The sequence below is a fragment of the Ursus arctos genome, unplaced genomic scaffold (genome assembly GCF_023065955.2).
Source record: "Ursus arctos isolate Adak ecotype North America unplaced genomic scaffold, UrsArc2.0 scaffold_13, whole genome shotgun sequence".
Classification (NCBI taxonomy): domain Eukaryota; kingdom Metazoa; phylum Chordata; class Mammalia; order Carnivora; family Ursidae; genus Ursus; species Ursus arctos.
In genome coordinates, this window is record NW_026622797.1 from 12,168,071 (window position 1) to 12,195,019 (window position 26,949).

Sequence of the window (26,949 nt, forward strand, 5' to 3'; positions counted from 1 at the left end):
TAACCAAATAGCTCATAAACATGCAAAAAGATATTCTACCTCAGTCATCAGGGAACCAAAAACTAAGACAACAAAGAGACCCTACAGCATACCCTCCAAATAGCTAAAAATAAAAAGACGATCATCTCAAGTGTGAGCGAAGCTGTGTATAAGTCTCATAATTGCTGGTGTGAGTATAAATTCATATAATCACTTTGGAAAAACTTTATGACGGTGACTCCAAAAATTGAATCAATGCAGAATCTATAATTTTGAAATTCTAATCCCATGTGTATACCCAACAGAAATGCACTTAAACGTGCTCAGTGTAGGTATAAGAGCGTTTACAGCAACATTACTTGTATGTGATAGTCCAAACAAGACACAATCCAAGTGTCCCTCAACAACAGAATAGATGGGAGTGTGATATATTCATATGATGGAACACCGTACAGCAGAGTAAAGAAATCAACTCTGGCATGAATCTTACAAACATAATGTTGAGAGAAAGGAGCCAGACATAAATTAATTGGTACTAGGTAGTTCCCTTTCTAGAAAGTTAGAAACAGGTGAAACTACTCTCTGGTGTAGGCGTCGGGATAGCGGTCACCTCTGCTGACCGTGAAGGGACCAGGGAAGGGAGGTGTGCTGGTAGTGTTCTATTTGTTGAACTGGACTGTAGTTACAGATATGTTCATTGGCGTAAATCCACAAAGCTGTATCTTAGAATCAGTGCCTTTTTCTGTACTGATGTAATTTTAATTAAAATGTTAGTAAGACAAGCATTCATCACGCAGACTCTTGACATCGCACATCAGAGCTATAGCTTTTCATGCACTTGGTCTTTGTGCAAAATAGGATATAAGCATCATTAGGACTGGCATGGCTTTTTGGATCTCATCATTAGACCTGATCGCATTTGCCTGTTGGCGAGGCCTACTCGTGTTCCTCACCTTCAAACTGAAGTTCTTGAGATGAACCAGCACCCCACCTTCATGAGCTCACCTCCAGAGTTTGCTTGTTTTAATTTGCTATGAATCTTCTTGAAGTCCCGCTACAGTCCTTCAACCCAAAGACTCCTTCTGCCCCGAAAAGCAAACTCGCTCTCCGTGTTCCTGCCTCCAGCACGGAGAGCACAAAGACAGCAAGCTCCTCTTCAGGGGTATCCTTGAGATCAAGGACCACCACTCCCAGGCCTGGCCTCTCTAGCCCCCTTGATTTTCCCTTATCTTCCTTTGTGCCACAGCTTTGAGCAAAAGCTCAAAAGTATTTTCTGAGCCACTGCTCAGAAGTATTTGCTTTTTTCCATCCTGGCCTCCTGAGGGGTGACATTGGGGGAAGGAAGTATAGGAACACCCTGGGCTTAGTTTAATCATTTTGATACCAGAACCTGCCACATTCACGTGACTCAAGGTTTTGTGATGCAAATGTGTCTGCAGGTCCCAGGTGGTGAAGTGGCAGAGTGGGGTGAGGCCATGGCGAAGCTGCCATTCAGAAGCAGACGGGGCACCTGGAGAAGGGCCTTAGGCTTCAGCAGCACGGGCAGAGCTGGGAGCAGACCCTCAGAGCACCTTCCTGATGAGGAAAGAGCCAGGGTCAAATCTTGGTCCTACTCAAGAGTACCGTTACTAATGACTGAGGGTACTCATCGGTTGTTACGGTGTGCCAGGCATCAGGCTCTCTTAGTTCATCTTCAAATCAACCCAAAGGGGTAGAAATGGTTTATTTTGCAGATGAGACAACTAAAGCCAAGACAGAAGAAATAGCTTGTCCAAGTTTTCGTGGCTAGTAGAAGTAGTAAAGCCAGGGTTCAAATCCAAGGTTCCTGTCCTCCAAACCAAGGGCTAAGGAAAACATGAACATATGGGACTAGTAAGTAGTGAAAGCTGCCCAAGATGTGATAAGACGTGCACACAGTCACTATCTACCAGACAGACCGAGAAGCGCCACGGGAAGAGAACGGGCAAGCGTCGTGATCATTTTTGGCTGCAGGGGACTCCATCAGTAGTGCTGAGGTGAGCGGGGACATTTACTCTCCATGTTACAATATTATGAAAATCTGACTTTTCAGATTGGAGGCCTTTTCTATAATGACACAGTGGGGCTGAGCTGAGCAGACACTTTTAGAATTCCTCCTTGCAGCGGAAAGATTCTGGATTTAAATATCAGTGGAATATAATTGAAAAGCTAGAGCTATCCCGAGGATGCCCAGCCACACCCCTGTCAGGTCCCTCCCAGCACCACGGGTAAGACCCTGAAAAGACCGTGGGGGCCTCAGTACTGTGTGCACTCTCCAAATGCCTTTCCGGCCATGGAATGTTCGTGAATTTTTATTGCAGGATAGACAACCACTTATCTCTTTGAAAGAAAAGCAAAATGGGAAACACTGCTTTCATAAATGATTGCAGGGTATATTATCATCTATAGAAAATAGTAATTTTCTTTTTAAACAAAGAAATGACTTCATTGTCATTGCCATATGTTTACTATAATAGACCATTTGTGGAAGTTGCTACAAGTTGCCCCCCAAAACTTCAAGATTTACATTCAGCCATTTATATTTCTATTTAGGCACTGTGGTTTTCCCCAGCATGGCTCTTGTCTGGGGCTTCAAATTTTAGAGGAAAGCCTACAGATTGAGGGCCAGCCTAAAGTACCAAAATTTGGTAATGGGGTAGACACGAGGAAGACTCCTATTCAAGCAATATTTACAACTTATTTTGGCAGAGCACTTTTTTCTTAGAAGTCTTCTAAGTTTCCAGTTCTTTTATTGAGGCTTTATTTGAAAGTCTGGCCTATGGATTCCCAACTTGTGAGCTGAAACATTCCTCTATGGTAACGTTTTCACAAAAATAGTGTGATAGCGAGAAGCAGAACCCATTGCATCCCCCATTTGCTCAAACGGTGCACCTTTATTTATTTATTCCTTATTCATCAGCTAAGGATGTACTCTGTGCCAGGCACAGCACAAGGCTCTGAAAATAAAAAGACATGGTTCACACTTTAGAGGAAGTTCCAGAGCACAGTGAGTGCTTATCCCTAGAATGCTTATCCCACTCTAGGACATTTTGGGGGCCAAGGAAGTGGGGGCAGCTACACCTAATACCTAGCATGCTGTCCTACAAGAGGGAAGCAAAGAAGCCCAGCCTGGGGGATTGGGAGTCACCTGTCCATCATCAGCCTGGTGGCTTTCAGACAGTTATGGCTTTAGCTTGATGCCCACGTGTCACATCTGTATCTGAAGGCCTGTTTGAGTTGCCACGAGAAAGGACATGGGGATACTCTGTAAAATATGGAAGTCTTACATCAGAGCCTGAATCAAAGGGAAAAACACAAAATCATGTGCATTTCAAAGCTTAATTCTGCAACACAGTCTCCAAGGTAATATGATCTTCTTGTGTTCTTCCTGCAGTTTTGTTTCCTGATTACTCCCAAAAATATATAGACATTTTTTTTTTAGATTTATTTATGTATTTGAGGGAGAGAGCGTGCACAAGTGGGGGGTGGGGAGAGGGAGAATCTTAAGCCGACTCCCCACTGAGCATGGAGCTTGATGAGGGGTTCGATCTCAGGACCCTGAGATCATGACCTGAGCTGAAATCAAGAGTCGGACATTGAACCAACTGAGCCACCCAGGTGCCCCTAGACGTTATTAAAATGAAAGGGACCAATGTGACTATTGATTCAGTGGCCGTGAAAAATGGTGACAAAAACATTAGACATAAGGAGTAGAAAATATTCCAGATAATAAGAGGATAAGCAAACAGCCCGCATCACTTCTCTGCTCATGTCCTTGCTGAGGAAATGCGGGAGCATTGGATATGGTAGCATAAAAGTGACAGTCTAAATAAATACACGGGCTCTAATCCTGCTTCCATTAGTTTCTAGCTGTTTGACTTCAGATAAATCCCTTCATTTTCCTCTGGCTTCCTCAGTTTCCCCATGTGTCTAGTGGGGACAGTCCTACCTCACTGGGTTGTTATGAAGAGTTACAGGTGTGATGTTTGGTGCGTGGCCCCGCCAGGGACAGGTTTATCTGTATATTTTAATACATTAACATCATTTGTATTTAAATATCAAATTTTCCAAAATTATAATTGGTGTTATATGTAATTTATTATATATATGGAATTTTGAGAATTCTCAAGGTTTTGAAGGAGGTGATTTTTCAATATAAAAATTAAAAAAGCTGGGCGCCTGGGTGGCTCAGTGGGTTAAGCCTCAGACTCTATTTTGGCTCAGGTCATGATCTCAGCGTTGTGAGATCGAGCCCCCAGACGGCTCAGTGCTAGGCATGGATACTGTTTAAGATTCTCTCTTGGCCCCTCCCACCTGGCTTGCGCTCTCTCTCTCTCTCTCTCTCCCTCCACCTCTCTCTCTCTAGAAAAAAAAAAATTAAAAAATAAAACAAGCTGAGCGGTACTCACTTTTAAAAACCACACTGCACGGCGCTGCGTGTTGGACTTGCTGCGTTTCTCCGCGGAAATGAGAAGCGTTCGTAAAAAGCCAACACCGCCCCACCTCCCACACAGCACATATGTTTTTCTACTTTCTCCAGCAGTATGAGTCTCTAGTTTTAGTCTTTGGAAAAAGCTTCCCCAATTATATGAAATTAGTCATTTACCGTGTAGTAGAAGGGACCAGAAAAGAGCATTCAGGATTTCCATTTCACAAGAAATGTCTGGAAAGGTCTGGTCTCAGAAGCAGGAACTGTGTGTCACAGCAAGCGCACCCGGAGCGCCCCGAGCGGACTCAGAGCCGCCCGCACCGTGTTTCCAGCCCAGGGCTGCCCACCGCCAGCTCTGATACCCGCAGGGCCATTTCTTCCTCACCCACATGACACTTTGCCTGATGAAGAAAGTATGAGTTCCCATTTCTGCCAACCTTCTGGAGAAAATGCTTCTGGCTGCCCCCGGACAGGACCCTTTCCTCCCTCTCATGGTCACATGGGAGGGTCAGCTCGCCATTGAACTTGGACTGCGGAACTTTGGGTATTACTTGACACACGCAATGAAAGAAAAACAATTTTTTGAGTTGTTTTAACTTAGTAATCGTGACAGAGGAGGTTCCCTGTGATAGGGAAATGTCCGTGGAAGTGCAGAGGAATCTTTCTAAACTAAGGCAGAGGAATGGCACAGAATGTTTGTCTCACATCTGAGGATAGGGAGGGAGCCTTCTAGTGCTCACTCATGGGCTCTCCATACAAAACAAGGGCAGAGTCTGTCCATGTCTTTCTGTGGGGGGAAGAGTTTGCCTAATTTTTATGGTGACTCACATGTAAGCCTGAATTAAAAATCTGCTCAAGTTGTGTGAAATGAACAAGAGCTGAGTAAAACAGCTTCATGGTAGAGTTCTCTCCTGAATATAAAATTGATCAGGAAGATAAATCCAAATACTTTCTTTCCCCACTTGAATCCAAGATACATGCAGAAACTCACAAGTCTAGGCAACCCCTTAGTTTAAAACATTTAAGTCATATCAACTGAGCAAGAAAAAATTTTGAAACACACTAATCCTTTCATGAATTTTGTCATTAAAAACATTCTCAATATAATCAAGGGAAAATTAGTTTGAAAAAAAATGTTTTTCTGAGAGAGTGCGCAAGAGCGCACTTGTGAGGGTAGGGGAGGAGCAAAGGGAGAGAATTTTAGGCAGGCTCCACACCCATCCCCCATCCCTATGTGGAGCTTGATCTCAGGGCCATGAGATCATGACCTGAGCCAAAATCCAGAGCCAGGTGTTTAACTGACTGAGCCACCCAGGGCCCCAAAATGTTTTTAAAGGATGGTTCTTAGGGGTGCCTGGGTGGCTCAGTTGGTTAAGTGTCCAACTCTTGATTTCAGCTCAGGTCATGATCTCAGGATCATGAGATTGAGCCCCAAGTTGGCTCCACGCTGGGCATGGAGCCTGCTTGAGATTCTCTCTTTCCCTCTCCCCCTGCCCCTCTCCAACTTCTTTTTTTTTTTTTTTTTTTTTTGTCTTTATGTTTTAAAAGTATTTTCTACATCACTCTTTCAGGAGGAGGAACCTAGAATTGAAAAGGGTGCCAATGGACTATGGCTAAAATATACCCATTTTAGTAGGGAGAGGACCGTATGAAGTCAAACTATTTGTGCATTTCTACATCCTCAACACATGGCCCTGTCCTGGAATATACTGGACACTCTTAAGTGTCCAATAAATGAATGAATGAATTCATTATTATTGAATTCATGAATGAATCACTTAAAAGGATGAACTCAGTCACTAACACAACAAAGAACGTTGTTCACGAGAAAGAAGATAAGAAAAAATAATTAGAATTAGAGTCTGAAGGCATAATTTACTTAAGACATGCTTCTGCTGTGCTCATCCTGTTTCTTCTTTCTCTCTGCCTTAATCTCCTGGTGGCCAGTGTTTGTGCTGTATGCGGGAAAGTGGTGTGGACAGGAAGGGATATAAGTACTGGCCACCATTGCAGGCGCCTGCTTGGTGTGTTCACGTGAACAACAAAGGTGCCTGAACATCATTAAGCCCAAGCCCTCACCCTGCAGATAAAGAAAGTGAGAAATCAAATGACCTGACGAAGGTCCTTGGCCCAATCAGCTGAACATAAGCAATATCATATCAGTATTTATTGCTTTGGGAGGGCAAGGGCTATGTGATGCCAAAAGAAACTTATCATAGATTGATCTGATATCAGCTCCCCAGCCCAAACTCTGGGTTGGGTTTGTGTAGTTCAACCCAATTGATTGATTGCTTTTGCACTGATTTTAATGAGAAAAGCTCAAAAATAACACACTCTCTCTCTTTTTTTTTTTTTTTAGAGAGAGAGTGTTTGTGTGCATGCGTGTGCACAAGCAGGGGAGGGGCGGAGAGAGAAAGAGAGAGAATGAGAATTCCAAGCAGGCTCCATGCCTGGCACAGAGCCAGATGCGGGGCTCCCTCTCACAACCCTGAGATCATGACCTGAGCCAAAATCAAGGGGGGGGGGACATTTAACCGACTGAGACCCCCCGATGCCCCTCAAAAATAACACTCTAAAATTTTACTCTGAACACAAAGGACCAGGGGAGTCCTTGCTGGAAATGCATATGTCTGATCCCAACTCCTGAGATTCTAATTCTGCAGACCTGCATTGAGGCTAAAAAATGGGAATTTTTACAAACACATGCAGTTGATATGGCTGTAGAAGCTGTACGCTGGGACACTGCCCCGAAGTGCCTTAGCTCAGCCAACATCTAAAGCAACGCTTGCGGGAAGTTCCACTGACTGATTCACGGAGCTTGTCCAACGAATCATGACGTGTGCGAGTAACGTGGGTACATCAGGCTTTGAAGGCTACTGCTGTATCACCACTGTTAGAGAGACGTATTCAACGGTATGTAATCATATGCTAGTAGCAAGTGCTGTATTCAAAACCATTTATTTTTCTTCACTATTGGATACTTGTCAAAGTGGAGTTCGCTTCCCAAGACCGAGCTAAATGCTGTGCTCTTAACATGATGGAGAGACTGAGAGGCACCACCACGACTTCAGAAGATCCTTGAGGAAAGCAGCCAAGCCGGTCTAGTTCTGCTAAGTGCATCCCTAGCACCCCTATTTGCTATGCACATAGTAGGTACATGAAAAAATATGTTTATAAATTAATCAATACAAAGGAATATGAAATAGTATGAACACTTGGATAACGCCTCTGTATAAGTAAATACCAAATACTTGTAATTATAAAATTGATTCATCCTTTCTTAGAAAAATAATTGATACGTTGGAGAAGGAATGAACTGTAAGTCTGGGAGGCAACGGAAGGAGAGCAATCCAGGGCTGGAGGGGAAATCTGACCTTTCTTCCTGGGATCTGTCTATGTTTCTGATTCCCTAAACTTTCCATTACTCTAAACCACAAGTTTCTGGAAGGCTCAGTGTATTTTAATTAAACCCCAGTGATGAACACAGACTTGCCAAACTTCATGCTGGTTTGTCCCACTGGGCTTCAAAGCAGAGCCTAGAGAAAACAGTGAGGAGGGGATCCCACTTGCCCACTCATTAGGAATTTGCACGACCCTCCCACAAAGCAGAATCACAGAATAATGGGGTTCGGAATTACCCTGAGCGGGTATAATGGTCCTGAACAGTAATCCTTCCCCTGCCTTCCAGGGTCAGCGTTCTGTTCTTTATTTGCCTGTTTTGTGTTCACAAACGAAAGGTCTGTCTGTGTGACTCAGGCTACGAAAATGCTTCACTTGGCAGCCAACGTGGGTATTCCCCACTCGGGCCTCAGCACAAGTCCGGGAGAAATAAGAAGGCCAGCACAGCCACCCTCCCCTGCTGCCATCTGTAATGGTCCCCGTGGCCTGTGCCAACGGCCGCAGTGGAAGGTGGAGGCTGGAAGGGAAAGTGTGACCTGAGCTAAACTCTTCTCAGAGAGGCAGCATTTTAAAAGTGGGTGGGCTTGACTGCGAGACAGTCTCTCTTTTTTTCTTTTCTTTTTTCTTCTTTCCTTTTCTTTTTTCTCTTCTTTTTTCCTTTCTTTCCTTCCTTCTTCCTCCTTCCCACCCTCCCCCCTTCCTTCCTTCCTTCCTTCCTTTCCTCTCTCTCTCCCTTCCTTCCTTTCTTTTCTTCTTTCTTTCTTTCTTTCTTTCTTTCTTTCTTTCTTTCTTTCTTTCTTTCTTTCTTTTTCTTTCCTCTCTCCCTTCCTTCCTTCCTCTTACTCTCTCCCTGTTTCTCTCTGTCTTCCTCCCTCCCTCCTTCCCCCCTCTCTCCCACCTTCCCATCCTGCCTTCCTTTCTTCCTTCTTTTCCTTCTTTTTCCTTTCTTTTCTTTTCGCCTTGATCCTTCCTTCTGCCAGCCCTCCTTCTTTCCTTCCTTTCTTTCTCTTTGGGTCTCTTATGAAAATAGAAGGATAAAAAGTCTCAAAGAAATATTCAACTGGCAAAAAAATAAAATAAAATTCAACTGGCAGAGATTTCTGTGAACAAATCTGGCCTTTCCCCAAATCTGTCACTCTCACCAACTCAGCCCTTTGCTGTCAACGTGAGAGACACAGGTGGCTACTAAGAAAAAGTATGGAGAAACAAAGAGAAAATTCATTAACTAACCCTTACAGGATGGCTGCATGTACGCTCTAATCTGCAAAACGTCACCTGATGGGAACTTGCATGCTCCATGCAAGTCACGCACGGGACACCCCAGTACCGGGTAGCATCCTTGGCCGCTGCATAGCACCCAAAGGCGTTGGCAAGATAATCTTGATTCAGGACATTGAACCACATTATACCTGAAATATACTCTGAGAAATGATTTTTGGACTCTGAACACAATTATGACAGTCACCAACTCTGCCAACTTTACCAGGTAAATAAGGAAAAATAGGTAGTTTAAATATTAAATACTTCAGGTTTTGGGACAATCCCTTCTAAAATGGGCCCAGAAACCAATTTCCCGTTTGCACAGCACAAATTCATTTCAAGAGAAGGGGGGGCGGTTTCAGCCACCAGGTCTCCAAGGCCATCCAACCCGGGATTGACAGTCCCCAGGGGATGCACCGGAAACTGGATGGCAGCAGCGCAGCCGGACGGCCATGAAGTTCAAGTCCAGGAGGTAAACTGATATCTTCATGTTGGGCCAGCTCAGCATTTGCTGATGTGTTTTAAAGGGGAATTCAAGAAGATTTGGAGACAGCTCCAGGCTTGCGTTTCAGTGTTTCGAAGTCATTTTGCTCCGGAGTGGCCATCGCCTCAAATCACCCTCTGCATCCAGCGCTGCCATCTGGGAGCAGGTACGCTGAGCTGCGGTGGGTACACGCGAGCGCTCGGCCCAGAAAACTGTCATCTGAATGATTTACACACACGTCTTGAGCCCCGTCAGGCACTAAAGAGATGGATGCCTCGCTAATAAATCTCACATTTGTCAACATTAATTTAAGGCACTCCGAGTTGGCAGTCGAGAGCATACTTTTCAAATAAGCAGCCAACTTTTCTTCTATTAAATCTTTAGGAGAATATATTACCAACTTCTGGGAAATACCATTTACTAGAAGTTGAGCTGGAGTGGGCCGAGGAATTGGTAGCATAAATCTTCAGGCTATGGGTCCACGTGTGACCAGCAAGTCAGATGATGCCGTTGCCTACAAGGCCTCCAAGGTCGTCTCTGCCGAACCACAACCCCTGGGACGGCTCAGGCTGCCCTGGGGATTGTGTCAGTCTGGGAGCAGGACCAAGAAGCACTACAGTGACAGAGGACAGGTTTGGAGTCTGTGCTGAGAGAAGGATATGAAATGAAGAAGGAATTCCTGGACCATGAGCTCTTGGAGCTCAAAATCCAGCTGAAAAACAAGATGGCGCCAGTGAGAGTATGAGCAACACTGCTGAGCAGCAGGTAGGTGACCATGCACCAAAAGATGGGACAGAACTTCAAGGAGGGAGGGAGAACATGTTGGAGGGACAGGCAAGGTGGTACTGAGGCAAGCTAGAGGCCCAGGACCTGCAGGGGAGGAGCAAAGGGCCCAAGTGGGTCATCGGGAAGGACAACGACTTAAAGCAGAGGTCATGGTGGGACACAGAGTGCCCTGAAGGTCAAGCAGGGAATGGGTCTGTCCTCTGGGCACCCCGGAGCACCAGAGTTTTCTGAAAAAGGGAGAAGAAGAAACCAGCATTTTATAAAGATTGATACAGAGGCTGTGCTATACTGGAAGCCTGGCAACGGCAGAGCCATTAGGACATTGTCGTCATCACCTAGGCCCATGGATCCGAGTGACAGGTGTGTACTCCCACGTGTGCTCAAGGTGATCCACCGAGACAGTGGGAAGAAAATATCGGAATTCTTATTTGCATTTACTTTTAAAATTCCCATATTTTTTAGTGTCTATTTTATGTATTTTAAATAGTTTAATAGAACTGCATATGTTACCAACTGACATGTGTCCCTGCCAAATTCATGTGCTACAGCTACGACCTCTAACATGGCTGTATTTGAAGACAGAAGGTGATAAAGCTAAGCAGGCTCATAAGGGTGGAGCCTTATTTTGGCAGGACTGGTGTCCTAATGAAAAGAGAAAGAGACACCAGATCTCTCTCTCCACTCTCCCTCTGCACCCCCAGCTCCCCGTGCACCCCATGCACGCACAGAGAAGAGCCCATGTGAGGACACAGTGAGAAGGTGGCAGTCTACAAGCCAGGAAGAGAGCTCTCACCAGAAACCAACCCTGATGATGCTTTGATCTTAGACTTCTGGCCTCTAGAATTGTGCCCAAAAAAATGTCTGTTCTTTAAGCCACCCCGTCTGACAACACAAGCAGACTAATATAGTATAATATAATATATAACACGTAAACAATCTAAAACTGGAAGAGTGAATTATATCTCAATTAAAAAAAAAACTTTTAAAGGGGGCGCCTGGGTGGCACAGCGGTTAAGCGTCTGCCTTCGGCTCAGGGCGTGATCCCGGCGTTGTCGGATCGAGCCCCACATCAGGCTCCTCCTCTGTGAGCCTGCTTCTTCCTCTCCCACTCCCCCTGCTTGTGTTCCCTCTCTCGCTGACTGTCTCTATCCTGTCGAATAAATAAATAAAATCTTTAAAAAAAAAAAAAACTTTTAAAATTCAAGGTCCATATATTAATATATTTTGTTAATGTGCATGATCAAAAGAGTTTGGGGGAAAATGCTCTAGGTGCTGGGGCCTGAGTTGATATGGCAGTGAGTGTTAAGAGCTACTGCAGAGGGAAGATAGAAACTTGGTGAGCCACTGGATATAGGATTTATTTATTTATTTAATATATATAAATGTATTGTATATATTATATATATTATATATATATTTTGTATGTATTTTATATATATTATATATTTTATATATAAATAATATATATTATTCATATAATATATAAATATATTATATATTTATTATATAAATAATATATATTAATATATATAAATAAATATAATATAAGCTCTTAGTTGTTCAGTCCAGGAGACAGGGAGAGCTATCTGTTTCCCTATTAAGAGGGGATGGCAAGACTTGATCCCACAGGAGGCTCAGAGAAGCCCAAGGACCACAAGGACTGGTGGAATTCCTTGTGGAATGCCCTCAGAATGAGAAAGAGGTGTGAAAGGAAAATGGGAATTTCAGGGCCACAGAGGTCAAATGAAGAGAGACTTTCAAGGAGGAGGATAGTTTGGGCAACAGCAGCAGGGAGGTTAAGTGGAAGGGCCTGAGAAATACCTTTTGGAATTGTAGGAGGTCACGGAAGACTTTTAGAAAGTGAATTCATTGGAGGGGAGAGAGTGGACATCGGACGGTAGGGGTTAAGAAGGGACAAATGGAGAGGAAATTAAGGCAGCAGGTAGCGTTTGGATTTCAACCATGAGAATGTCAGTATCAGAGTCAGAACTGTGTGGGGTGGGAGGTTCTAATGTGTGAGCTTTCTCCTTTATCTTGGACCCCAGAGGAATTCCCCATGACTAGTGAAACAGTGGTAACGAGCTAGGGAGGTGGGACAGGGGGTCAGGGTGGCGAGGCAACAATAAATTGTTCCATCCTGTTCCAGAACCTTCCAGACAGCTCTGGTTTTGTGTGTGCAGGTCTAATTTTGTAAAGCCAGAAGAGATACACAACTCTCAGATCTACACACTGATTAGAAATCTGAAAAATTTTCCCAAACTTCACATCTTCCTTGAAAGTTTAATGTCGGAGGCAGGTCTGACATAAATGGTGGGACTAAGTGGTGGGAAGAGGTTGGAGTTCATTTGGCCATTAGTATCAGGGTCTCATCCACCAGCACCCAAGAGACCATCCATTTCTATATTCTGGCTTTGCCTGGATGGAAAAGTATTGACCACCTATTTCATGAGTGTGCAAATGAATTCAAAGTCACACATGAGAACTAAATGATATTTATAAAATTCTTTGAGATCCACAGAAGAAAGGCGCCATTTAAGTACAGCGTAAGTATTATCAGCTAATGACGGAGCATCCTGAACAAATCAGATTCTCCCAGAAAATAAACAATAAACCATGTCCTGGGAATAAATTCAGTAATTCTGGAACGCACATTGAACATTTTAGATGCAAAGCAATCCTAGCTGATAATGCTTCAGTAGCCAGTCTTTCCACCTCTAAAATTATCTTCCCAGTCACATCCTTGGACATTGGTGGACTCACACAGAACATTGACATCTGTCTGGTAGAATCATTGATTTCCAGGGCTGGAGGGGTCTCCTAGTCCAGCCACCCCTTTGCTCATTTAATCCCCTCCGTGATCCCCATTTGCACTTTCTTCCATCTAAAGATAGTTTAGAAGTCCTTTAACCATCCTTTGTATCCTCGCAAGACAAGGCTCCTTTAAGGCATCTGCGGTCCTAAATCTCTCGTCATGTTCATCCCTGCTTATTCACTCTTCTCTTTCTGTATCCTTGCACATCCTTTTAAAATCAAATCCCACTGGCAGGGCCCCAGATTTTCTGCAATAATGGTTTTTGCACACAGTGACTTGCCTGAATTTGACAAATAAAACCTGACGTGACCCTAGGGTCAAATGGCTCATATATATCCTCAGAAAGTGGTTTAGCTGGTCACCGAGTGTTAGGTGATGAGGTCCTCTTTAGATCCTTGAGCTCTGAGGTTAGAGTATCAGTCCCTGCCTGAGGCCATTCCTGAGCTGCTAGTATCAGAGCACAACTGGTTAGAACAAACTAGCGATGGGGCTCAGGGATGGCTCCCTGTCCTGGGCTTAGCTGTCTCTTGCCCAGATGGTCCGGGGAACTTGCCAGTACCTTTGGTTATAAGAGGGAGGGGCAGAGTGTAGAAGGCTCAGAGTAATCACTGGAAAAACAGATCTCAGTAGCATCTACATGAGGGATACGTCGGGCGGGAGCTCTACCAGGGACAGAAGACAGTGACAGAAGGAAAGACAGGAGCCATGAGAAAGAAGGCCTTATGGAAATATGTCTTGGCTTAGGAAAGGGTGAAGGGTGAAGTGCAAAGAGAAAAGAGAGAAACATTCAGAAATTATTCAAGTCGTTCCTCAAGACGGTCTCTTCCCATACTTGGCCTCTCCATGCAGACATCCGGCGTATGTTTGAAGAGAACCTTTCATCAACCCTGAAGTATGCGTGTGCATGCTTGGGGGTGGATGGTTGCAGGCAAGTGTGTCCACGTGTGCTTGTATGTGTGCGGGCATGTGTGCGTGTTTATAAGGTAGGGCTGCCCATAGGGCTGGGTGGGGTGGCACTTGTCTGTTTATTCTCCACTGGCTCAGATGTTCAGGTGAGGGGAAAAGTGCAGGTGGGGCTGGAATGGGGAATGGACTCGAAGCAAAGACAGGGATCTACCCCTACGTGCACCCTCTTGGAATCTCTTTCGAAGAGTTCAAAGAGGTAACAAAAGGCATGTGTGCCCAGCGTGAGTTTGACACACGTGAAAATATACACCCAACTGTTTACCTTCTAGAATTTTACGGTGCAAAAGAGGAGGCTAGTCCTAATAGCATGGCAACAGAGAATGTCAAAATGTTTAAGCTATGGTCTCTCAGCAGGCATGGGAAAATGGTTTATCTTGGATCCATGGGCAGCCATTACTGCAATGAGGAAGTAATAGAAGAAGCCATCCAAAACAAAAGTTTCAAGGTCACAGAGAATTTTTCTTCTCATCCAAACACAACAGAATCTCATAAATGTCAGACCATGAGCACAGGCTGGGAAATTCCACAGAAATGGAATTTTTTTTATGTGAGATCCTCGTACTGGAACTTCAGTTCACAGAGGTTTTCACCTCTTAAAATTAGAGCACTTCACAGAAAGAGTGCAAAATTGACTATCAATCTCACCTTACGTGAAATAAGTCCTTTTTTATGCATTTGACAAAAAAAAAGCTAATCTCCAAGAAGACCATTTTCATTTTAGCCCAGTATTTGACTTTGATATTCATATAAAAATTCGATAGCAATACATTTGAAAAGAACTCACTCAAAAATAGAAATTTTCTATTAAAAAACTGTTGAATAATCTGGTTTACCAAGAATTGTTTGGATCTGTTGCTGACAAAATGGCTCAAGAAATATCGATATGTTCCAAGTCAACAGAAAGGGACTACCCAAGCTACAGCGTAGGATGTGTCTACACTGATGACTCTCTTCCCTGGGTCCTCATAGCACTTACTCTGTTTAGACCATGCACCTATGTTATAATTAGAGTTTTTGTGCCTGGCAACACTCCCTACCTCTCACCTTCCACCTCACTGTGATGGTCTTGGAGGAGAGCGCCTGCTTCCATCCTCCTTCGATTCCTCTGGAACCCAGGTGAGTGCCTCAAAGAAAGCAAGTGTTCCATAAATGCCTGGAGAGGGTGTGGGAAATATGTTAGATGTGGTAGGCTGGGATCAGGTTACATGGCACTTTGGAATCCAGGCAGAAGAAACTGGACCTGACCCATCACTCGCCAGAAGGAGCCGTTTCCGGTTTTTGAGCAGCGGGTGATAGGAAAATCGTACTTCAGTTCTGCAGCGGGGCACCAGAGCGGGAATCTAGCAGAAGCTGTCGCCAGAGGCGACAAGCATAGGGAATAAATGCAAATCGAGAGTGTTCTGAAAGAGGAGAACTTGGTGACAATTTTGAGGGGATGGAGGACAGGAACGTGTCCGTGTTGGCTGTAGTTACGAGATCAGATGGCTGAAAGAAATCGCTCCTAACAGACACTGGGATGCGGATGTGGGGGCTAGAAGGTTGGTTGGTCACATTGAAACTAAAGAGACCCCCAAGATGAAATGGTCAGACAACAATTTTTAACTCAGAAGGAGTCAGGGCTAGAGATTCCAAACAAACTAAGACAGGCTTTAAAGGAATCTAAAATGGGCTTCAGAGACCTCTAAAAGGCCTATATGCTTAGAAGCATCTGGAATCAGAGCAGTGGTGATGCCTCCCTAGCCTGGCCATTCTACTATTTCATGAAATATTATATTTCCATTCAGCTTCCTTCAGCCAAACGTTCTGAAATTTCCAGAAAAGATCCATTACCTACAAATCACTGTTGTAATTTGCATGGCACTAGTCTTCAAGGGAAGACACACAGTTTCATTGAACTTAGTCTTCAGTGAGCACTCATAATAGACAGCACATATATAGCTCTTACCACGTACCTGGGGCTGTCTCTGGTATTTCATGTGCGTTGTTGCAATTGACGCACGCAAACCCTGCAATGTAGGAAATTTTATGACCCCCAATTTGTAGAGGAGGGAAGTAAGACGGGAGGTGGAGTCTAACACAATCAGTAAGTGACAGAACTGGGATTAGAACCTGGGGAGTGAGGCTCCAGGGACTGTGCCCTTGACCACTGTGCTATCCCGCCTCAAGAGTGAGGGAGTCCTTAACTACAAGGGCACCCAGTCCAGCAGGAGGGAGAGAAAAGTAAAAGTGTAATATGGCCATGACGCGGTAAGTGTAGGACGGAGGTGTGTGCAGGGGCTGTGGGCACATGGGGTGGCTACAGCCTGATACAGTGGGTCCCAGAAAGGCTGCCCAGAGGCTCAGTCACATGAGGGAGTCTTGCAAGGTGGGTAGGGGAAGAAGAGGCTGGAGATCACGCCAGATAAAGAAGAGTAAGAGCAAAGACACAGAGGGACATGACGGGTCCAAGGGTGAGGAAGGGATATGAGAGATGAGGCTGAGGAGGGGGCGAGGATAGGGTCACAGAGCCCTTGAAAGCCAGGTTAGGAGGCTGGGTTTAATCTGGAGGGAGACGGAGGCATTCAGGGCCATTCTCAGGGGAGGGACACGGTGGCACAAGCATCCTGTTTCACGGGTTAGGTAGAGCGGGCCATGGAAACCGATCAGAAGGTCAAAGCAAGGGGAGAGATGAGCCCGGGAGAAATGCGCTAAGAGAAGACCGCTGCTGACATCAGCTTCTTTTGCTCTCTACACAAGCACCCATGTGCCAGCCCCTGAATTGAATGGAAGCTGGGTACATGTTCATTTTGAAAACAACAAAGGTAAGGGAGTCGTTTTTGACATTTTGGGGGAGGGGGGAGCTTAATTTTCCAATTGAACCACTTATTATCCGATTTTCTTCTCCATCAGAATCTCTGTAGGGGGCAAAGCCTAGACAGGGCACATGAGAAGTTTCTGATAACTTCGCCACACCAAGCATTTTACTTTTCCTAGACATCTGAAAAAATTGTGAATTTAATGCCAGGGCCGGTCAGACGTCCCCAGTGACCGCGCTAACTTCAGGACGGCCTGCGCATTCAGAAGCTGGGTGTGCGCGGACCAGCTGGTGGCAGACAGAATTCATTACTGACCTGCTTACATTGAATCCAGACAGCCGAACATGGAAGACTGCATATTCTGCTAGACTTAGAAGCTCCACGATCCTCTGAGCCATTCTGTCCTAGAAGAAAACAGGTTGGTTCGTTAAACCACCCGCATGTCAATTATCAATTCACACCACATGAAACGAAACGCTCACACTTCACGGGCAAGATGAAGTACAATTCCAACAAATGACTGTGACGCTTCATGCCGAAGCTTGATTTCTGAGCCTTAATTGATACAGCTCACAGATAACCCGCCTCTTTGGCCCTCGGGTCAGTAAAACACCCGTCTAGAGCTTCTACCTGACAGGAGCAAGAAACTGAGAGAGAGAAGGTTCTAGGCACATACTTGATTCAGACTCTGCAACTGAGAAGGGTTTTCATTGGAATGTTATCTCCCCAACGGTCAACACATTCCAGCGAGGGTAAAATGAAGGATTCCAAAGTTCGTGTTTGGAATCACAGAATTTTGAGGATGGGGGAGATTCTCCTTCTCACAGATGAAGAAATGATACCCACAGGGGCTGCGCCACCAGTTACAGCTGGAATCAGAGGTTCACCAACCAGGGCTCTTTCTGCCACAACAGACATAATTTAGGTGTCGAGCCTCTAAAGTGAGGGCTCTCGTGAAGACTTTCGAGTCACGAAACGCGCCATAGTTCATCTTAAATTTAAACTTACTTTAGAATCTTTTAAAATGTGGAAGTAATTTTCATTTTCGAAATTCTAATAAGCTCAAGTCTTTACTTTTCATGGAGAAATGAGCCCCAGGCCAGGGTAGGACAAAGAGGACTCTCCCCTGTGACCTTCCCATATTTTCAGCCTTTTCCTGAAGGGCAATTTGCCCCTGGCTCCATAGCAACTCAGAAAATTCTCAAGTACTTGAGCTGGCTGAGGCTTTAGGCTAATGGAGTTCAAACCCTCATCACACTTAAAAAGACAACAACAACAAAAAAAAACCTGTAGTGCTATCAGATGGTGAATTAAGGGAGAGCTAGTCCAGAAAACCCTAAAGAAACATATGTTAACTGAGCATCTGTTGGTGCTAAGCCCTGTGTTCTCTCCCCTAAATACATCTCACTCAGTTCTTAAAATTGCTCAGACGGAGCTCTTCCCTCCAACCAACATTTACCTGAGCGTCCGCTACCTGCTAGGCACCAAAGTGTACAAAGTATACAAAGGAGAAATAGACATACTTTGTTTCCTGCCTGCAGTGAGGTCACAGTCTAACAGGGATGGGGCAGAGACAGCCGCGTTCGCTAGCCCTGTGTTGTTCAAACAGCCACTTGTGACTTGTTAGATGATCATGAAATTAATTCAGTGGGTCTTGATCAGCATTAAAAATAAATGAGTGAACAAATAAATAGAACAGCACAGCACAGAATAGGAACTATCAGCATGCATGAGGTAAAGGTAAGGAAACTCACAGGGATTTATGTCTGTATATCGGTTTCAATCATGTATACAATCGTAAGATACATTTCCTTTTGTGGGTCATGGTGGAAAAAAGCAGGAAAGCTCTCCAGTTATAGGACAAAGTGACAAGTGCTCTATTAGAAGTCCACACAAAATGGTGAGGGCAAAGAGGAGTCAGAGAGCACCTGTCTGCGGATCCATTAGCACCTGGCCCCAGAGGGAGCTGGGGACAATCTTGGTTCTCACCAAAGAGACGTTCTCTTAAGGATGGGATGTCCAAACCTAATAATGCTCAGCGTTAGGACAAGCTCAACAAGGACCGGTATGAAGTTTCAGGGACTAGAGAGGAAAACAAGGTTGGGGGTCCCTTCTCCCGCAATGTTGGAAAGAAGGTGGGCACCTCCAAAGCCAAGCCAGGCTCAAGAAGAGGGAATTAAACCTCAAGAAGATGGAACCCAGATCTAGCCCTGATTGCTAGATGTGTGGGAGCGGCTGGAAGCTCCACCAGCACCAGCTAGCTCTGGAATGAATTCCCAGAGGGCAGGAGAGAGCCTCTGGGGTTTGGAAAGCCAGGAGATGGGAAGTCAGAGGTGGGGCCCTTTACACGATCTTAATCTCGAGATCAGCGCCCCCTTGGGATGGCAGGTTACTGCAGTCTCCCTTATCAGGATAGAGTTATTACTAAATCTCCTTTTCTTTTAATATCGCTACCTCCAGATATTCTAGATACCATGTTCATTATCTGAGGATCGGTGGCAATCAGCCAGATGGCCATGCAGAGATTTCTTCTCCAGTTTCTGAGGGAGGACTCAGGGCAAGAGAAATAAAGACCTTCGTATAGAATAAGATGAGTCACTCATGTTGTAAGACTCTCTGACATGGGAGTTAAGTGACTGCAGCAAGAAGTCCCTCAGGGGGCAGTCAAATGCATTATTTTGGTGACTTGGTTTTTTATCATTTAACAAGCAAAGACATGAGATGATGTCAAGATGAATTATCATGTGTGTTATTTAATCCACATTTCCCTTGTACAGACTTATGATAACAAAGTGGCTTTTTTTTTTCTAGTAATCTCTTCACCCAACGTGGGGCTCAAACTTACAACCCTGAGATCAAGAGTCATACGCTCTACCGACTGAGCCAGCCAGCTGTCCCCAGACTTATGACAAGAACTGGGTACTCCGCAAAATAAACAGCCCGCAAAATATAAAGAAAAATAACAACTCGATGTTTATGTTTCCTCCCCTATCATGTGTGACAGAACCATACAAGCACAGAGTCTTTCATAAGCTCCCCCTCACTACGGGTGAAGGCTAAAGAAAGAATACGAACGTACGTCGAAAGCAGGAGACATAATGAGGGTATGAGTGTTTATTCCAGTAAAAACAAATTAAATAGTTGATGTTAAAATGCTTCATGAACTACGTGGTATTCTGTAAGTATGGACCATTTTTTAGTTATCATCAATGCTAATAAATTATTACCAAGAAAAAAGTTAAAAGCATGAGTGCTGACAAGTAAATAAGATTGTATTTCATGCTTCCCGACTATGTGGTTTTTCACACATCTTTAGTTTTAAACCAAGGACTCAGGTGTCACTAACATTTTCAAGGGTTAACAATAATCAGGCGGAAAGTTTAATAAATAATTGTTCTTCATAAGAGAAGTACAGATTGACTTTGATTAGTAAAAATGACCTGCATCATACAGATACAGAAGCGGAGTGGTTTGTCTGGCCTCACACAGTGACAGAACCAGAACAGAAAGTCAGACCCCCGTAACGCCAGAGTCCTCGCATTTTAACTTCTAACCTTGCTCATGATCTTGGTGGTTGGTTTGCTTTCTCATACGGAGCTATGAGCTGTTTTCTAGTCTTTGTCCAGAATACAGATGATTGCATATAATATAATGATTATATATCATAATCACACACATCACAAAATCAACAGGATCATAGAATGAAAAGCTCTCCCTGAACAGCAGCAAGACAACATCATCTTTTCTACTGCTAAGTCTAGATTCAAAAGATTTTGGGCTCCTTAGCTTTTTAAAATTAGTATTATTATTATTATTTGGTTTTACTATGTTTCAATTAAAATTAGGTGTTATCACCTTGTGTTTAGGGGAAAAAAGTCTCGAAATAATATTTCACACAAGAAAGGTAACTAAAGTGGGTGTGTTGCTGGTAGAATTTAACTTAAATACGTTAAGTTCCACTTAAAGGTTGTTCAACAGATAAGTTATATGGGGATGGAGGAAGTATCTACAGTTTTAAAAAGTAGTAAAAGGTACAGTCAATAGTTTTAAATGAGCGAGATTAAACTTTCTAATCTAGAGACGCACATTTGGATGGTAAAACGACCACAAGTTAAACACAAGGAACTGATCACCACAGAAGTTCAGCCAAGGAGTGGTTTCTTGTGGGAGAAGAGGGGGGTCTGTGATTGGGGTGGGGCACACGGAAGGGGCTTGTGGGGCTAGTAGCAAAGTTCTATTCCTTGACTTGGATGATGTCGCCTTACGGTAACTCACAAACCCATGCACTTGATTTGTGGGGCTTTCTGTACTGGCAGGGTTTGGGTTTTTTGGTTTTTTTTTTCTTTTTAGACTAAAAGGATTTACACAAATAAATCATTTGTTTAAAATTGGAAACTAACAATACATTGATCAATTACTTGTTTTCAGGTCTGGTAGGACAAAGAGAAAATGAAAGCACAAGTTCCCTTTTAGCTTTTAAACCAGCTGGGAGCAGCTCAGAATTTCCTCTCCCAGCAGGCATGGTCAAGATACACCCTAGGCAAATTCTACTGAACAACAAACCAAGGCCAGCAGTCTCGTTTACGGCGGAATACCTGGGTCTGGGATCCCAGCCAGCATGGCAAAGGCCTCTGCTATACCTCCTGGCCTGGCTCCAGCGACGAGAAAAGAGAGCACATTGCAGAGGACACAAGCCATGGTTATGCGATCTCGCTCTCTAGAGTCTAACTTCGCTCCTGTTCCTGTAGCTGAATAAAATGCTTCGCCCTCTTCTGTTTATTTGCACAGGGGGCTGTTTAACATAGGGGCACAAAGGGTGGGGGAAAGCCACAACCATGTGGGCCAGAATGATTTCCAATCACAATAAACACGCCCAAAGAGGGAGGAAGATGGCAAGTGATATATTTCCTTTCTAACATTCTTTAAAATAAATGCAGGGCCCTGGAGGAGGCAGCCTGACATGTTTCCACGAGATGAGTAGGTGCGGAGAAGCACAAAGCTTTGCACGCTACCTGCGCCACGCCCCGGCCCCATTCCAGACCCAGTCTGGCAACTGGCTCCCAAGAGCCTGAGTATCTGGAACCCGACTACGATGCCAAGTCCCCTTCACTGCTTGGAAATTCACAAGGCTCCTGTCTCTTCCATTGGCCCTTGGCAGCTAACATCAGGGGAGATACTCCTCGCTGACACATTCTGCAAAGCCTCCCGCATCTCCCAACACAGGCGCGGACCACGGAGCAATGCTGTGACAGTTTAGACACCCCGGCCACGACAGGCCACAGCTGGGAGCCAGCCAAACCTACATTCTGGTCCGTAATGACCTTTTGAAACTATTTCCCCTGAAACACGTGAGCAAAATCCACACAAATTTTAAGTAACATATAATTGTTGTGAAAGACTATAAGGGATTATATTTCCTTCATCTGCTTCTATGAATTTCTCCCCTGAGTGGCTAAGTCCACGTGTCGTGCTGCATGACTCACTTTGAACGACGTTCAGCAACGCTGAGCACCGTGGCACAGGGCACATTACACACTGTGAAGCCTTAAAACGCAATCACCAACAAGAAGCTGAATTTCCCGTTGCTGTCGGGACGGAGTGTAAGAGCATAAGCTCTCAAGTCCCATAAATGAGAAAAGCTTCTCTCCTTTTCAACATGAAAAGACACCCTCCCCACCCCCCCACCACACGTCTAACAACTAATGACCTGGCCATGGAAAGGCTCCCATCCAATGATTAAACTTTGCAAGTCTATCAAATTCCCATCTTAGACAGCTTATTTAGTTGTTGTTCAAAGCAACAGTCTATGAATATGTTGTGCTGAAGCTTAAGAGGGACATACGATAGCTTTGCAGGGTGACCTGTTGTTATTATTAATGTTGTCCCTAGAGTTGTGCAGTGCACAACCTGTGAGACGACATATGGCAGCCCTGATTATTCTTATAGCATCAGAATATACTCTTTATTTGTATATGTGCATGTTATATATACTATAAAAGTAATATTTATATTACATATTCCATACCCATGTAAATCCTATTGGTTCGTCAACTCTTATTCAGTAAGTTTTGTCATTCTAAACCAACATTAATAAGCTAATTATGTTTAGTGCTTAAGTGTGAGGTTCTTTCTCTTTTTAATCTTTGAGTTATAAATCTACTTGAAATTCACACTTAGTTTCACCAGAGTTCACTGTGATCATTGATTTTCCCTCGTTCCCCCATTCCATTGGTCACCCAAATTGGAGCTGGATTCTTATTCTACCTTATAAATCTCTCTCAAGTCTCCACCCTCTCAAGCCTTCTGATATCTCCTCCAGACCATTACAGTAGTTTTTCACCTGGCCTTCCAACTTCCAAGTCTCGCCTTCCAAATCAATCTGTCACATTATAGCAAGAATTACTTTTTCGAACACAGATAGGTTTAGATCACTCTGTTTTAGAACATTTAAAGGCTCTATATTCCCCAAGAGATGAAGTCCAAACAAGTCTCTGTAGTATCTGACCAGTCTACAGTCCAATCAGCTCATCAGTCTGGGTTAAAATGACTTCCAATACCAACAAACATCCATTCATGCATTCATTCAATGAAAATCCACTGTGTCCTCTTAAAAGCACAGCAGGATGGAGATGTTATCTAATGTGACACTGGATCATTTTGCAATATACGAAGGTATCAAAGCGATACACCTTAAATTTACACAATGTTATGTGTCAATTATATCTCAATAAAGTTGGGAAAAAATAAAGTTACAAATAAAGATGTCTTAAACACACACACACACACACAGTGGGACTCAGGAGGACTGAAGAAAGTAATAAGACCCATTCCCAGACATAGGGGTGTAAATACTTTGGCAGGAGATACCAACATGCAAATAAGCAATTATAATCGATCATGGTGAGTGCAATTGGCCCCACGCTGCCATGCCAGCCTCATATCCAGCGATGCTCCCAGGCACAGTATTTGCTTCTTTTCTAGGGCTGCCTGTTCTTGGTTTCTACCCCTACTCTAGCAAATTCTTATGTTGTGCCACAATCATTTAAGCGTCTCTGCTCGCTGCTACTCTAAGGGCAGCTCCTATAGTTTAAGGAGCTGTGACTTCTCCAGCTCCTCTCCTACCACTTGGCACACAATGCAGAATGGTCAAGTTCAGCAAGAGAAAACCAGGCGCCCAGGGCAAGGGGCTGGAGCCACTTCCCATCCAAAGCAGTCACTCCTTTGGTCCTGCCTCAGCCCCTGTTTCACTCCTGTAAGCCTGTTTCCTTCCCAGGGTGCGGGAAGATGTTCTCTGGGGCCCCAGAGGGCTGCAGTCTCAATGAGGTGGACGTGGGAGGAAGCACCAGGAAGGGACTGCAAACTCATAACGAGGTTGGTTCATTGGGCTGCCCTGCACAGCAAAGATCCCCTGCAGCTAACTCTAGAATCTCTTACTTCTTGAGCTCGGTAACTAAGAGTCTGGGTTCCATGGATGTGGTTTCTGGAAGTGGTTATCTTCGCCTGAGGCCAATATGTTAAGGCTACTGGAATAAATATGAAAGAAGAAATGAGGAATCATACCTGAATTTAAGGACAAATGACTTCCTTCCCTCCCTCCTTCCTTCCTTTCTTCCTTCCCTCCCTCCTTCCTTCCTTCTTAAAGGTGGAGAAATTAACTTGCATGATCGATAGTTGTCATTTTTATATACCTGAATATATTATTAAACAGTCCATTTAAAAAATCCATTTCAACTAAGTGAAATTAATTTGTCATCCATTTAGTCTTACAGAGGGTAAGTCTTAAAGAGGGTAAGATGTGGAAGCTGCCCTTAAGAAATTCATCATCGAGTGGCAACGTTTAGTTCATTGATAGTTCTGCCATTTCCCCCAAACTAAGACATTTCAATCCATAGACATTTATTTTGGGGGGAACACAACTCCCTCTAGGCTAAAAGTGGTGACTTGCCCCAAGAAAAATGGGCCAAAGCCCAAATGATAGAAAGATAGACTGGAGTGTATATGTCTGCAGAAGAGCATCTGTTCATAAATATTTACAAATACAAAGAGAGGTGGGTGAATGTGGATGGAGATGTTTGCCCTTCAGATCAGCGTGGGGGGGGGGGGCGCAGAGGTGGCCATCACGGGTGTGTGCCCTAGCCACAGGGGCCAGCAGCGGGGGATATGATTTCTTGCCCAACAGCTGGGATTCCCCCAGCTCATGATCACCCTGTGACTGTGAAAGTCCCCACCTTGTTCTGCTGCCTTTCCATGGAATGGGGACTGAAGACCTGATGTGCCCGACCCAGCCTCTGCCTGCTCCTTTCGCAGTGTACTCCCTGGCACCCCCATCTTCCCGGCAAAGGCAAGGTTATGAGCCTGCCCCTTCCTCGAGACAATCTGATGTGCTCATAAGACAGGCTTTGGAGACCCGGGTGTCATTCTCCTCCTTACTACCCCAGCTCCATCTCTGCTCCTCCGGGGGACATGGGGGGGGGGTGGTCACAGCAGCCTCTGTCTGCAGGGCCTGTGACTGGCCAGGTTCAGAGTCCTACGAATCCAGGGAAACTTCAGTAAGTGAGCTCAGCAAGTCAGCATCTTCATCTCAGAAATGAGAAAACTGGGATTCAGAGTGGCTTACCCAAAAGATGCCCGGTAAGTAAAAGCCATAATGGTAAGTTATGGCGAAAACCAAAGAGACGCTGTTCAAGTTTGAGAAAAGCACATTCCAGAGCAGTGGTTTCCCCTCTGCCCAGCTGAGGCCCATCTGAAGCAAAATTTGCTTTTCCTTTCTTTTCTTGAATGAAGTAAACAGCCTCGCTTTTAAATTCATTATGTAAAATTAGCTCCAGAGTAACAAGGAGCACAGACTAATAAAGTCTGGTTGGGAGGAAAGAAGTTTCCAATCTACCAATCTGCCCTATCTAAAACCCACAGCCTTTCAAAAAATTCAAGGCAATGTTTGCCCAGAGATCAATTTAGTCTTGCAGAGAAAACCCTGAAGTCGGGCGGAAGAATGTGAGTAACAAGGTGCAAGGATCAGCATAAATTCAACTTCAAAAGGAGAATAGTCCCTGTTTCTGTAAACACTCCCCTTCCAGATAAACAACTGGGTCCCCAGATTGAAGATGAGTCATGCCCATCCCCGGAGTCCCCCCAAACCACACATTCCTCTCCTGTCCTCCGCAGGCATTTGCATACATCCTAACCTAAACCAGGGCCACTTATAAAAGGGCTTGTGTTTAACTTTATTTTATTTAATTCCAGTGCTTTCTTCCAGCTACCCAATCTGTATGTAATTAAAATCATATGGCAGCAAACGTTGAACGGTATGAAAAGTTTTACCATATGTATACAATTGACTAGCTGTAGAATTTGGCATGTCTGCAGTGATCCCATTAAGTGGGGCGAGCCTGGCTTATTTTGGAGTATATGTTATATGTTTTGGAGGAGTTCTGTTGTTCGCTTCTACTCATGCTGCCTGTGACGCTTAACCCTTTGTCAGCAGTCCCCAGGTTATGTTCCTGCCTCTCCACCATGAGGATCGCTGCACCCTAGCTCTTAGATGATTTGCCTCGTTGGAGGAAGGCTCCTTTGAAAACTTTCCATTTTCAGAAGCAAAATTAGCTTTCTCGGTCTTGACAGACAAAGGCGGGGCAGATACCATCAAAGCCTCCAGGACCAAGTGGAACCGAACAGAGAAATTGCAGATGGAATCATTGCTTCCAAATCCTAAAGGCACACTCCTTGAAACTTGAAAGAAGTAATTTTAGGACAAAAAGAGGAAGTGCTGGGCTACCGTAGATAATAAAAATATGAAACTTATGTCCCAAGAGGTAGCAGATACAATATAAAAGGATTGAAGCAGGAGTTAGCAAAGGTCATGCTGACAGATCCACCTTTGAGGAACATTCTTGACATTCTGAGACTGACATGAGGGAGGAAAACCATATCTTCCCAAACTGATCATACGCCCCCCGCCCCCCTCTTCCCTGCCCAACAAAGCAGCCTGGACGCCTTTGTCAGAGGAAGAATTCTAGGTTAG

General features: G+C 44.4%; 1 protein-coding gene across 2 annotated transcripts in view; it reads right to left on the reverse strand.

Moving 5' to 3' along the window:
* The window catches only part of SCAF8 (SR-related CTD associated factor 8), a 219,206-nt gene that overhangs the window by 16,962 nt on the left and 175,295 nt on the right, over window positions 1-26,949 (reverse strand). Inside the window, exons 22-23 of one of the 2 annotated variants that reach the window (XR_006410179.3) lie at window positions 17,244-17,332; window positions 3,146-3,262 (exon numbers count right to left, since the gene is read on the reverse strand). The gene's annotated coding sequence lies outside the window, so the exon portion shown is untranslated. The remainder of the gene's footprint in view (window positions 1-3,145; window positions 3,263-17,243; window positions 17,333-26,949) is intronic. The other variant, XR_007191576.2, reaches the window with a different exon arrangement.